This window comes from Phascolarctos cinereus, unplaced genomic scaffold (assembly GCF_003287225.1).
Source record: "Phascolarctos cinereus isolate Bilbo 61053 unplaced genomic scaffold, phaCin_HiC Scaffold_784;HRSCAF=1432, whole genome shotgun sequence".
Taxonomy (NCBI): Eukaryota; Metazoa; Chordata; class Mammalia; order Diprotodontia; family Phascolarctidae; genus Phascolarctos; species Phascolarctos cinereus.
Window position 1 is genome coordinate 3854 of NW_027556162.1, and position 15032 is coordinate 18885.

The window sequence follows — 15032 nt, forward strand, 5'->3', positions numbered from 1 at the left end:
CCAAAAAAAACAGTAAAGAAAAGGCTCATACAATGGAGGGGAAATGGAGGAAGGTGAGAGGGAATGAGTGAGTCTTATTCTCATAGGATTTGGCTTAAGGAAAGAATAACATACCCACCAATGGGGTACGGAAATCTGTCTTACCCTATAGAAAAATGGGGGTGGGGGGAGAAGAGAGCAGGGGATGATAGAGAAGAGGGCAGATTGGGAAAGGGGTAATCATAAGCAAATACTTCTGAGGAGGGACAGGGTCAAAAGAAAGAATAGAATAAATGGGGGTTACAGGATAGGATTAAGGGAAGTAGACTTAGTGTTTCACACCATGTCTATTATGGAACTGTTTTGCATAACTGCACACGTGTAACCTATATTGAGTTGCTTGCCTTTTCAATGAGGGTGGGTGGTGGGGGAGAATGGGAGAAAATTGGAACCCAAAGTTTTAAAAACACATGTGAAAAATTGTTTTCACATGCAACTGGGAAATAAGAAATACAAGAAATTACGTACAGAAATCTATCCTGCCCCACAGGAAAATAGAAGGGGAAGGGGATAAGAGAAGGGGGGAGAGATAGAAGAGAGGGCAGACTAGGGAAGGATATTCAGAATGCATGCCATCTTCACATGGGGGAGGGGCGAGATTGGATGAAAATTTGGAACTCGAAATCTTGTGGAAGTAAAAGCTGAAAACTTAAAGTAAATAAATGTATTTTTTTAAAAAGTAAACTAGAAAGAAAAGAACAACATGTTATTAATAAGAGCAAATTGTTTACATCCCTACAAGGGAAGATGACACTTGTAATTCTTGAGAACTGCGTTGTTATTATGACATTTAAAAGGGATATACATAGACAGAGGATATGGGTATATGTAGACTTTGATGTGATGATAAAAAAGTATAATGAAGTGACGAAAGGACATTGTACCAGGAGAGAGGAAAGGAAGAGGCAGACGAAGATAAATTGCATCACATGAAAACGCTCAAAAACCTATTAGAGTAGAGGGAAAGAAAGGAAGGAGATGAGCATGGTTTCAGCATCAGATTTGGATCAAAATGGGAATAACATTATCAATTCACTATAGAAATCTAACTTACTTTGTAGGAAGTGGGAGGGGAAAGAAAAAATAAAAAGGAAGCAGTGAATAGAAGGGAGGGAGGAAGTATTAAGGGTAAAGGGGAAGAAAATAGAAGTGGCTGAGAGAAGAGAGGGCAGCCTGAGGGAGGTGGTGGTCAAAAAAGAACTCTAGTGAGGAGGGAAATGGAGAAAGGAGAGAGAAAAACATAAACAGGGGAGAAATAAGATGGAGAGAAAGACACAGATAATAATTATGACTGGGAATGTGAATGGGATGAACTCTCCTACAAAATGGGAGGAGATAACAGAATGGATTAAGCCCACATATATGTTGTTGTATCCTACAATATGTTGATTACAATAAACACATTTCAAGCAGAGGGATATGCAGAGTAAAGGTAAAAGGCTGGAGCAGAATATATTATGCTTCAGCTGAAGTAAAAAAAAAAAGCAGGGGTAGCAATCCTTATCTCAGACAAAGCAAAAGAAAAAATAAATCTAAATAAAGGAGATAAGGAAAAAGACTACATCTTGCTACAAGGTACATAGATAATGAAGTAACATCATTACTAAAAATACATGCACCAAGTGGTATAGCATCCAAATTCTTAGAGGAGAAGATAAGGGAGTTAAAGGAGGAAATAGATGACAAAGCTATACAAATGGAGGACCTCAACTTCTCCCTCTCATAACTAGATAGATATAACCACAAAATAAACAAGAAAGAAGTCAAGCAAATGCATAGAATTTTAGAAAAGTTACATGTGATTGACCTCCGGAAAAAATTGGAGAGAGAAAGGACAATACCTTTTTCTAGGCAGTACATGGCACCTACACAAAAATTGACCATGTAACAGGGCATGAAAACCTCAAAATCCAATGCAGGAAGGTAGAAAATATTAAATGCATCCTTTTCAGATTATAATACAGTAAAAACTATGTGTAATAAAGGGCCATGGAAGGATAGACAAAAATTAGTAGTCTACTCCCAAAGAATGAGTGGGTGAAAAAACAAATCATAGAAACAATCAATAACTACATCTAGGATAATGACAATAATGAGACACATTACAAACTTATGGGATGTGGGAAAAGCAGTTTTTGAGGGACGTTTTATGTCCCTTAATGTTTACATGAATAAAATTAAGAAAGAAGAGATCAATGAATTAGGCGTTCAAGTAAAAAGACCTAGGAAAAACACATTAAAGATGTCCAATTGAATACCAGATTAGAAATACTAAAAACCAAAAGAGAAATTAAGAAATTTGAAATTGAGAAAACTATTGAAGTGTTAAATAAAACTAACAGCTGGTTTTATGAAAAAATCAATAAAATAGACAAACCTTTGGTTAATTTATTTTAAAAAAAGAGAAAAAAGAAAATCAAGTTAACAGCATTAAAAATGAAAAGGGTGAATTCAACAATAATGAAGAGGAAATCAAAACAATAAATTGGAGTTATTTTGCCCAACTGTATGGCAATAAATTTCACAATTTTAGTGAAATGGATGAATATTACAAAATATAAATTGCCCAGATTAAAAGAAGAGGAAATAAAATACTTAAATAGCCTCATTTCAGAAAAAGAAATTGAACAAATCATCAACGAACTCCCTAGGAAAAATTCTCCAGGATAGATGGATTTACAAGTGAATTCTTTCAAATATTTCAAGAACAATTAATTCCAATACTACATAAACTATTTGGGAAAGTAGGTGAAGAAGGAGTCCTACCAAATTCTTTTTATGATGCAAATATGGTGCTGATATGTAAACCGGGAAGAATCAAAACAGAGAAAGAAAATTATAGACTAATTTCCCTAATGAATACAGATGCAAAAATTTTAAATAAGATATTAGCAAATAGATTACAGTAACTTATCACAAGAATAATACGCTATGACCAGGTAGGATTTATACCAAGAATGCAGGGCTGGTTCGATATCAGAAAACTATCACCATAATTGACCAAATCAACAACAGAACTAAGAGAAACCACATGATTATCTCAATAGTTGGGGAAAAGGAGCTCCTGTGCCGGCTGCTGGGGGTGGCCATGGCGCCGCTTCTGGAATGCGAGAGACAGCTGGTGCTGGAGCTGTTAGAAGCGGATGGGCTGGTGGTGTGTGCCCGCGGGCTCGGTGCAGACCGGCTCCTCTACCACTTCATCCGGCTGCACTGCCACCCGGGGTGCCCGGTGCTGGTGCTCAACACTCAGCCGCAGAGGAGGAGTATTTTATCAATCAACTGAAGTTAGAGGAAGTTGAACACCTTCCTCGACTTGTGACAAATGAAATTGCAAGTGGAAGTAGACATGAGGTTTATACCCAAGGTGGTGTCCTATTTGTAACAAGTCGAATTCTTGTGCTAGATTTCTTGACAGACAGAATTCCTTCAGATTTGATTACTGCCATCTTGGTCTATAAAGCTCACAGAATCATAGACTCTTGTCAGGAAGCCTTTACCTTGCCTCTCTTTCATCAAAAAAATGGACACGGTTTCATTAAAGTTTCCTCAGATAACGCTGTTGCCTTTCATACTGGCTTTTGTCACGTGGAAAGAGTAATGAGAAATCTTTTTGTAAGGAACTTATACTTGTGGCCAAGGTAAATTGCCGTGTTATGTGGCATATTTTTATGATTACTACTATCTGCTATAATCAGGTGTATAATAACCATTTTACATGTAGGTTTTGCATGATATTGTTACTGTTGAACGTGCCAGCTAGAACATGGAGATAGGAATCTGTAGTCTATACAGTTATAATACTTTGGTAACATGGAGAGAGTTTGTTTGACAGGTCCCTGTTGTTTTCCACCAAAATTACGCTCAGGGGGCTTGAGAACTCTTTTAATTTTCTTTAAAACCTTGCATGGGACCTTTAGATTCATGGAGGCCAAAATAGAGGAAACATTATATGTAATGGGGATAAACTAGAAGCATTTCCAATAAGATTGAGGGTGAAAAAAGATGTCTATTGTCACCAATGTTATTCACTATCTTAGAATATTAGCTTTAACAATAAGAGAAGAAAAAGAAATTGAAGGAATTAAAATAGGAAAGGAAGATACAAAGCTATTACCCTATGCAGGTGATATGATGGTATACTTAGAGAATCCTAGAGAATCAACTAAAAAATTTCTTGAAATAATAAACACATTCACCAAAGTTGCAGGACATAAAATAAGCACACATAAATCATCAATATATCTATATATTACTTATAAAGCCCAACAGCAAGAGATAGGAGAAATTCCATTTAAAGTTACAGTAGACATTAAAACATTTAGAAGTCTACCTGCCAAAAAAAATCAGGAACTATCATCAGTGGATTTGAGACCTGTCAGTTACCATCAATCTGGTTTAGCCCATCTGCCTAGATGGGTTTACTGGGGTGTGGCTGCTGTCCACCCTACAGCTTCAACTGTTCAGTAAATGATGAACTGAATAAGCAAAATCTTGGAAGGTGGAAGTGCAGGACATACTAAGGAATAATAAGTAGTCCATCTGGGCTGGACATGTATAGGGGACAGTAAGCCTAGAAAGGAAGCATAAGGTTAGAAGACCTTGAATTCTAGGTTAAGCAGTTTAGACATTATTCAATAAACAATAGGGAACCACTGAAGATATTCCAGGGCAGTAGCATTATCAGAACCGCAGATTAGGAAGATAGGGGTAGCAGTAATATGAAGGATGTGATGAGGAAGGAGAGAATAAAAGTTGGAAGAACAGATCTCCCAGTCTCTCCATCAATCCTCTCTCCTATCATAATCTACTCAAATACTATCTATCCTGTTCTACCAGGTCACCATCAACTGCCCCAGTGATCACAAGGGACCCTGCAACATAGTTGAGTTCTCAGCAACAGGGCTGACAAGTAAAGCCACATGACTCATCCTGACAAGTTTGGGGTCCAAAGTAGACATAGATACATGACATAGTATTTATAGATGTAGAATGTAGCAAAAGGTAAATACCACAAAATAACAAAGAATAATCATCTATAATTTTCTTTATCCTCCCTGTTAGAGTCAATACCAGTCAAGGATACCAAAAGAATTGCAGAAATCATTACTTTTCTGTATCCCTCCCTATACAAAACTCACGGAATTACATTTCCACCTCTTAGTTTTGCTACTCTCTCCTCTCTTCATTCTGGTTAATAAATAGAATGTCTGGATAATAAATAATCCTGAGCCTCCTGAAGGCTCCACATGAATGCTCTGAAGGAGATTGGCCAACATGACAAAACAGGAAAATGGTAAATGTTGAAAAAGATGTGGGAAAATTGGAACACTATTCCACTGTTGGTGGAGTTGTGAAATGACCCAACCATTTTGGAGAACAATTTGGAATTATGCCCAAAGGGCTACAAAAACATGCATACCCTTTGATCCAGCAATAGCACTTCTAGGGCTATATCCCAAAGAGATCATACAAATGGGAAAAAGACCAACATGTACAAAAATATTCCTAGCAGCTCTTTTTGTGGCATCAAAGAACTGGAATTTGAGAGGATGCCCATCAATTGGGGAATGGCTAAGCAAGTTGTGGTATATGAATGTAATGGAATACTATTGTGCTATAAGAAAGGATGAACAGGCTGACTTCAGAAAAACCTAGAAACACTTATATGGTCTGATGCTGAGTGAAGTGAGCAGAACCAAGAGGACTTTGTGCACAGAAACAGCCACTTATGCGATGACTAGTATTGTTAAACTGGACCCTTCTCAGCATTATAAGGATCTAAGACATCTCCTGAGGCCTCGGGACAGAAAATGCTGTCCACATCCAAAGAAAGAACTATGTAAGTCAGATGGGTTTCACTTATTTTTACCTTCTGTTGAGTTTTGTTTCATCTTTCTGATGGTTCCTCCTATTGGTTTCAATTTTTACTTACAACATCACTAAAGTGATAATGGGAATATAAATGTATAGCCTATATCAGATTGTGTGCTGTCTTGGGGAGGTGGGGGGGCAGGAAGAGGGAGAAAAATTTTCAACTCAAAAGCATATGGAAGTGATTGTTAAATCAAAATAAAGTAATACAATTTAAAAAAAGAGAATGCTCTGAAGGAGGGAGATTGTGTGCTGGGCTGTATCACTGTGTTATTGTACTAGTAGTAGTTGTTACTGTATACCACAGTGATAGATCTCCAATCAAAAACTCAACTAATCCAAGCCCTGAGCTCTAATGCATCCTGTGTCAGTGATCTTTTTTTCCCCCTGGGAGATTTACAGTCGAGTTTTTGTGCAGATGGTAGCATGGGTGTAACAAAACCTAAAACTTCCCTAGACAGAAACCTCCTTCTACCCACACTCCTCAGAGTTTTCTTTATGGCAAACTGTGAAGAATTTATTCACACAAAGAGCTTTTGCTAGAGGTGTACACACACCAAAGAAACCTGTTCTGGCCTCAGACCTGTCAGTCAGTTAGGAGGCTATCTATCCAAAGCATTTGAAGATTTCCACCAGTAGAATTGGTGGATGAGAACAGTTAGTTCTGAAGTCCATGAAGGCAGGTGAAGTAGGTCCTATGAAGTGCTCAGAGGTTGGTCAGATATCAAAAACACTAAGGCTATCCACTACATCTCAGGCCATCACCACTGGTCTTGACTTTTTTCTTGCCACTGGAGTTCTATGACTCTGGAAGAGAATGTAAGACTGAAATTTTTCTGAACTCTGCCTCACTTAAATTCAATTTACAAACAAATCAATACACCCTGTGATGTCCTTAGTCCTCTTCAAAAATGAAGGAATACAATCCCACAGTCTAAATGACTGACAGACTGAAATGTGTGACTCAGGCTAAACAGTCTCACAAGATAGAAGTTAGTGATATGTAAAAGAAGAGTTCTGCTTACCAGTTCATACTTTCAGAAAGGAATTATTACCAGTTAAAAAAAAATCAATGGCAAAAAAGCATTTGGCTTCTTACAGGGACCAGGCACATTAGATATACCACCACTGCAATACTCAGTTCCAGGTAACACACACCCAATAATCTCAGTGTGTCAAAGATAGTGACCATTTGGAAACCAAACCCAGTAAAATGATTGATGGACTCTTATCTGCTTAAAATTCTTTTCTGCTCAGAGACCAAGATAGGCATCATGCATTGGGACTTATGGATCCAGAATATTTTTTTTTTTTTCAGGCAATTGGGATTAAGTGACTTGCCCAGGGTCACACAGCTAGTAAGTGTCAAGTGTTAGGTCTGATGCCACATTTGAACTCAGGTCCTCCTGACTTCAGGGCTAGTGCTCTATCCACTGCACCACCTAGCTGCCACCAGAATAACTTTTAAAAGGAAAAATACATCAAATGCCCTCCTATGCATGTGCAGAAGTGTCATTTCTTCATTGTTGATCCCAAAATACACATGAAGTCAAATCTTATCAGTATTGTAGAAATATCAAAGAAAAAACCTCACTCCATGTCCTCTCTTTTGTTTCTGTGGTGATGTTTAGCTTACTGGGTTCCAGTTTTTCTATTCTGCAAATTATTTATACTGTGCAGGCTATTAATTCTGTTTTCACAATTATTATGCCTCTCTTGAACCATTCAGGAACATCCTGAACTATAGTTCCATGATCCCTAATGAATCCACAGGATCCTCTGTCTTGTCAGATGTTCATTCATTTTCCTTAGTCTTGCAATATTTATTTCTACATGTTTATTCTCATTTAGATGACCTGGAGTCAAGTTCTGTTATTAATATCCCCACCTGTTGATTTACATACTAGTGTTCAAGTTTTTGACCTGAATTTTGGATCTTTAGTAATATCGTCTCCTCCACATGCTCCATATTCCCTTTCCCTTTCATGGGACATCTCCCAAGGATTGGACACCAAAAGTTGTCTCAGCCTCCTCCTACACTTTTCAGAAGCCCAAATCTCAGCCCAAAGTGTCTTTTGATGGGATAGAATTGGACCAAGCTGCATAACAGTGACCTTTCCTTCAGGTCTTGCAGAACCCAGCCATGCACACATTGATGTCCTGTCCAATGCCTTCTGCTCCTTGATTCTTCTGAATTATTGCACTATAGAAGGGATGCTGCCCCCCTGATCAAAGTAGGCTTCCCATTTTCCTGTATCTCCACCTTCTTCAAACAAAATGTGGGCAGAGGCAGAATTGAATTCTGTTCTTTTGTTGCCTCAGAATGCAACAGAATTGTCCAGAAAAACAGAGCATAAGCTTTGCTAGATTGGGTAAGGGATTAAGAGATCAGGTTAGGGACTGGAATTCTCTGCAATGTTCATTGAGTTTTATCTCAATAAAGTTATTGATGTCTTGGAGCAAAAGCTGCAAATACTTCTTATTTTGGAGAGATTTGGGAGGTCATGAGGATCACAGAAAATGTCTTAATTCCATTTGTGACTCAACCGAGAAGCATATATCTTTATTATGTGCATAGGACAGAAGAATACTGGAATGAGGGTAAAACAGTTTTAACACTGTGTTTCTCAATCTCTCTTCTAATTGAAGAAGAAAATCCTTGGGAACATTTGCCTTACTGATGATAAGTCCTAATTTATGTAAGAGTTGTACTGAGGCACTTAGAGAAGACTGTAGAAGACAAAAGATTTAACAGAAGTTTAGAGACATCGTTAACGAAGGTGTTCTAAGAAGACTTTTAAGAGCAGACTTCAATAGAATGACTGAACAAGTTATTGTACAAGAATATGACAGAATAGTATTTTGCTGTTAGAAATCATAAAGGAGATGGTTTCAGGAAAACCCTGGGAAGACGTACAGGAACTGATGCAAATTGAAGTGAAGAGAACAAAGAGAATAATCTACACAGTAACAGAAATACTGCAATGATAATAAACTGTGAAAGACTTAGTATTGATCAATAAAATGATCTACCACAGCACCAAAGGGCTCATGATGTAAAAATGCTATCCATTTCCAGATAGAGAACTGATGAACTCAGAGGAAAGGTTCAAGGATATTTTTTCCTTTATTTTTCTAACTTTTTTTCAGAACGTGGATAAAGCAGAAATATGTTTTGCATGACTTCTTGTATGTAATAGGTATCATATTTCTTGTCTTCTCAATGGAAAGGGTCAGATTGGGAGTAGAGGCAGAGAACTTAGAACAGAAAATAAAGATTTTTTTTTCTAAAGTAGCACCCCAGATAAAAACCTGAGGCAAAGAAGGAGGCTGAAAGAAAGAATTGGAAAAATACAGACACTTCTCTGAAGGGGAAAGGATTATTAAACACAACTCTGTCTCTCTGTCTCTGTCTCTGTCTGTCTCTCTCTCTCTCTCTCTCTCTCTCTCTCACACACACACACACACACACACACACACAATTAAATGGCAAAGTTGGCTAAAAGAACTGGTTAAAGAGCTAAAATCATGACATCCATAGTAGATGGTGCTTCAGGGTATTAAGTGATCTAGAATAACTGAAATAGACAACAATCTGGAGTGGACAGAAACCTAACAGTGTTTGGCAGAAAGTATCACAGAAGTAGCAGAGTTAAATGCCTACTAAGGGAACATATTCAGCAGCCACACAACAATATTGGTAGAATATTTTGGCAATTTCATATTGTTGAAGACAGTAGTTCCTTCATGTGTATGCCCAAGTCACATCTTCTTCCTGTTTGTCTCCCCTTATGTGTGGATGTTTCACATGTAAGTTCTCTAAAGTTCCACTTTCCAATTGAGTATGGAGAGAAAGCATATTTTGCCTATTTTGCCCAACATTATGCCAATAAATTTGACAATCTTAATGAAAAGGATTAATATTTATGAAAATATAAATTGCCTTGATTAACAGAAGAGGAAATAAACTACTTAAACAACCCCATTTCAGAAAAAGAAATTGAACAAACAATCCATGAACTTCCTAGGAAGGAGTCTTACCAAATTGTTTTTGTGATGCAAATATAGTGCTGATACCTAAACTAGGAAGAGTCAAAACACAGAAAGAAAATTACAGACCAATTTCCAAAAGGAACATAGATGCAAAAATTTTAAATGAAATAATACCAAAAAGATTACAGCAACTTTTCACAAGTATAATATACTATAACTAGGTAGGATTTATACCAGGAATGCAGGACTGGTTGAATATTAACAAAATTATTAGCATAATTGATCATATCAACTGCAAAACTAACAGAAATCACATGATCATCTCAACACATATAGAAAAACTTTTGACAAAATATAACACCCATTCCTATTAAAAACACTAGAGTACATAAGAATAAATGGAGTCTTCTTGAAAATAAGTAGCATCTACCTAAAACCTTCAGCAAGCTTTTACATAATGGGAATAAGATAGAACCATTTCTAGTAAGATCAGAGGTGAAACAAGGATGTCAGTTATTACCACTGTTGTTTAATATGTACCGGAAATGTTAGTTTTAACAATAAGAGAATAAAAAGAAATTGAAGGTATTAGACAAGCAAAGAAGAAACAAAGCTATCACTCTTTGCAGATGATATGATGATATACTTAGAGAATCCTGGAGAATCAAGTAAAAAACTATTTGAAATAATGAACAACTTTAGCAAAGTTGCAGGATATAAAATAAACCCATATGAATCATTGGCATTTCTGTATATTACCACCAAAGCTCAACAGCAAAAGATAGAAAGAGAAACTCCATGTCAAGTTACTGGAGAGATTACAAAATATTTAGGAGTCTATCTAATGAAAACCCAGGAACTTTATGAACACAATAACAAAACACTTTTCACACAAATAAAGTCAGACCTAAATAACTGGAAAAACAACAGTTACTCATGGGTACCCTGACAACCGCAAGTTACAATTCTACCTAAGTTAACTTACTTATTGAGTGCCATACCAATCAAACTACCAAAGAAACCTATTTTATATGGCTGGAAAAAATAATAACAAGATTCCTCTAGAAGAACAAAACATCCAGAATAACAAGGGAACTAGTGAAAAGAACTGGTAGGGAAGATGGCCTAGCCACACCAGATTTTGAATTGTATTATAAAGAAGCAACCATCAAAACTACTTGGTACTGGATGAGAAATAAAGCGGTGGGTCAGTGTAATAGGTTAGGTATCAAAGACCCCAGCTTTTGGGATAAGAACTCATCGCTTGACAAAAAATGCTGGGAAATCTGGAAAAGAGAATGGCAGGAACTAGGAATAGACCAAAACCTTCACCATAGACAAAAATAAAGTCAAAATGAGTACATAATTTAGATATAAAGGCTGATCCTATAAGCAAACTGGGAGAGCAAGGAATAGTTTACCTGTAGGATTTATGCAGAACAGAAGAATTTACAACCAAACAAGAAATAAAGAACATTATTAAATGCAAAATGGATAATTCTGTTTATTAAATTGAAAAGGTTTTACACAAACAAAGCCAATGCAAACAAAATTAGGAGGGAAGCAGGGGAAGAACTGTTACAAACAGTGTCTCTGATAAAGGCCTCATTTCTAAAGTATGTAGAGAACTAAGTCACATTTATAAGAATAAAAGTCATTCCTCAACTGATAAATGGTCTAAGGATATGAACAGGCAATTTTCAGAGGAAGAAAATGAACCTATCTATAGTCGTATGTAAAAATGTTTTAAACCATTATTGATTAGAGAAATGCAAACCAAAATGACTCTGAGGTACCACATCACACTTATCAGATTGGCTAACGTGACAAAACAGGAAAACGATAAATGTTGGAGAAGATGTGAGAAAATTGGAATACTAATGCTTCCTTGATGTAGTCGTGAACTGATCCAACCGTTTTGGAGAGCAATTTGGAACAATGGCCAAAGGGCTATAAAACTGTGTATACACTTTGACCCAGTAATACCACTTCTATGTTTATACCCCAAAGAGATCATAAAAACAGGAAAAGGACCCACACATACAAAAATATTTATAGCAGCTCTTTTTGTGATGGCCAAGAATTGGAAATTGAAGGGATGCCCCTCAATTGGGAAATGGCTGAGCAAGTTGTGGTATATGAATGTGATGGTAGACTATTGTTCCATAAGAAATGAAGAGCAGCCAGACTTCAGAAAAACCTGGAAAGACTTACATGAACTGTTGCTCAGTGAAGTGCAAAGAACCAGGAGAACATTGTACCTGGTAACAGCCACGTAGTGTGATGACTGACTTTGATAGACTTAGCTCTACTCAGAAATGCAAGGATTTAAGACAACTCTAAAAGATGCATGATGGAAAATTCTAACAGCATCCAGGAAAAGAACTGTGGAATCTGAATGCAAATATAAACACACTATTTACTCTTTTTTGTTTTGTATGTTTGTTTATTTCGTCTTTCTTGTGGTATCTCCCATTGGTTCTAATTCTTCTTTAATAACATGACTAATGTGAAAATATGCTTAATATGAATGTATATGTGGAGCCTATGTCACATTGCACACTGTCTTGGGCAGGGGGAGAAAATTTAGAACTCAAAATCTTATGGAAGTGAATATTGAAAACTAAAAAATAAATAATTAATTTTTTAAAAAAGGAAAACTACCCTGATAAAGGACATATAAAGAAAGATACTATCTGCATCCAAAGAAAGAATTGATGAATAGAAGTATATACAGAATAATTTCACACACACACACCCCTATACATATATACCCATTGATGTCTAATAGTAGCCATCTCAGGGTTGGGGTGGAAAGAAAAGAAAAGAAAATATTTGCATGATAATTTTGTTGTATATTTGAAAGAATAGCAACTTTGCATGGTAGATTTGCAGTATACTCTACAATCATCATTTTTCTTGCACTATGTTATATAAATGCTTGTTTTATTCAGTAAATTAACAAGAAAATTTACAAAAGAAAGGAATCCTGGATTGAGGCAAGAGAAGGTAAACATGAGTGAGGAATCATAAGGGACTAAACAAGGATAAACTGGTTATATAGGAACATGACAAACGTATCCCCTCAGAATTCTATTATCATCAGTGGTTATAGAGGGAGTTTAATAAGACAGAGGACTAGAACTAGTTCTATTTTGATGACCTCAAAATAAAAATCAAAAGGGAAACAAAGGTTCTTTTGGAAAAATAACCAAAATAAAATAAGAATATACCTAAACTAATTTTGGAAAATTTAGGTATAATAGACCTCTGGAGAATATGGGATGAGAATAGAAAGAAAGATGCCTGTTCTTGGCTATGTGGCACCATCACAAAAACTGAACATTTGTTGAAATATAAAAACTTCATGTACAAATACAGAAAGAGCATTGATCATGAAACTACTAAAAAAAATAACCTAGAAAGCCAAACACTACAATTACTTAATTAAGCATCATCGCCCAAGTATTTAAGTCGTCCATTTGCATGATCGATTTATATTAGATAATTTTCCCTATTTTCCTCTTCCTTCCCTTCCATTTATTCCTCTTCCCTTTATATTTTTATTTTTTCTTTTATTTTTTCATTTTTAAAATGTTTAATTTTTGTCTGTTTTATTTGGAACTTCAGAAATAAAACAAGCATTTCCACAACAGAGTAGAATAGAAAAAAATATAACTGTACATGAAACTACAAACCTATTATGTGCAAATTGTTATTCTTTTAACTATATAATAAAGTTATCATTTAACACTTTTTTTCCTTCCTTTTTTCTTTCCTCCTCACCACTCTAGACACAAATGTGTGTATGAATGTTTGTGTGTATGTATGTGTGTGCATGCATATGTGAGTGTATGTATATGGGTATATGTATATAGGTATGTGTGTGTGTGTGTATATATATATATAAGAGTGTATGTGAGTGTGTGTATTCTACATACTTGTATAATATACCATTCTATACATACTTCTATACTTATTTCCACATTAGTCATGTTTCTTCCTTCACTGCATGACTAATGTGGAAATAGGTTTAATATGATTAAACATGTATAATCTCTATCAGATTGCTTGAAATCTTGTTGAGGGTAGAGGGAGGGAGGGAAGGAGAAAAAATTGGAACATAACAAACAAAAAACCGTGAAAATGGTATGTTTCTTTCTGTCTTCCTTTCCTTTTTTAGGCTAGGCAAGGGGTTAAGTGACTTGCCCAGGGTCACCAGCTATAAAGTGTTATGTGTCTGAGGCCGAATTTGAAGTCAGGTCATCCTGAGTCCAAGCCCAGTGCTCTATCCACTGTGCCCCTACCTGCCCCCAAAATGGTATGTTTCAATTTGCAGACTCCATATACTTTGTTTAGCCATTCCCAAATTGATTGGTAGTCCTCTCACCTCCCATTTTCAATTCTTTGCAACTATAAAAAGAGCTGCCATAAATATTTTTCCTCTTTCTTTCATCCCTTTGAGGGTATAAGTCTAGAAATAATATTGCTGGCTCAGAGTATGAAAGTACAATCCAGTCAATATGTATTCTCATGTGCCCAGGTATCAATATCCACAAGATAGCTTTTGAGCTTCTCCCACTTGCCCCCATCTTCCCCACGAATGGTATATGTGAGGAAAAGGAAGCCATATTACTAAATATGTTACCAACCATGTGATAATTATTGTTGTTAGGCATTTTTCAGTCATGCCCAACTCTTCAGATTCCTTTTGGGATTTTCTTGGCAAAGATTTAGGGTGGTTTGCCATTTCTTTCTCCAACTCATTTTACAGAGCAGGAAAATGAGACAAAAGGGGTTCAGTGACTTGCCCAGGATCACATAAGTATTCTGTGTCTGATGCAAGATTTGGACTCAGGAAGATGAGGCTTTCTGACTTTAGGAACAGCAGTCTCTCCACTATGCTACCTAGCTGCCTCACATATAAATATAAATACAGAAGCTAGCAAAGCAAAACACATTATTTAATTTGACCCTCACAACAATCCTAATACATCTGTCAGGAATTATTATACCCATTTTTCTTCTAATTTTTTTTTTAAGTTTTACAGCATATGCTCTCCTCCCCTGTGCTCCATTACCTACCACTGAGCAGGCAAGAAATATGATACCCGTTTTTCCATGACGTT

At 36.3% G+C, this 15032-nt stretch overlaps 1 pseudogene; it reads left to right on the forward strand.

Annotated features, from left to right (window-relative positions):
* Nucleotides 1-3127: 3127 nt before the first annotated feature.
* LOC144454741 (DNA repair endonuclease XPF pseudogene) lies at nucleotides 3128-3711 on the forward strand (annotated as a pseudogene).
* The last annotated feature ends 11321 nt before the right edge of the window (nucleotides 3712-15032 follow it).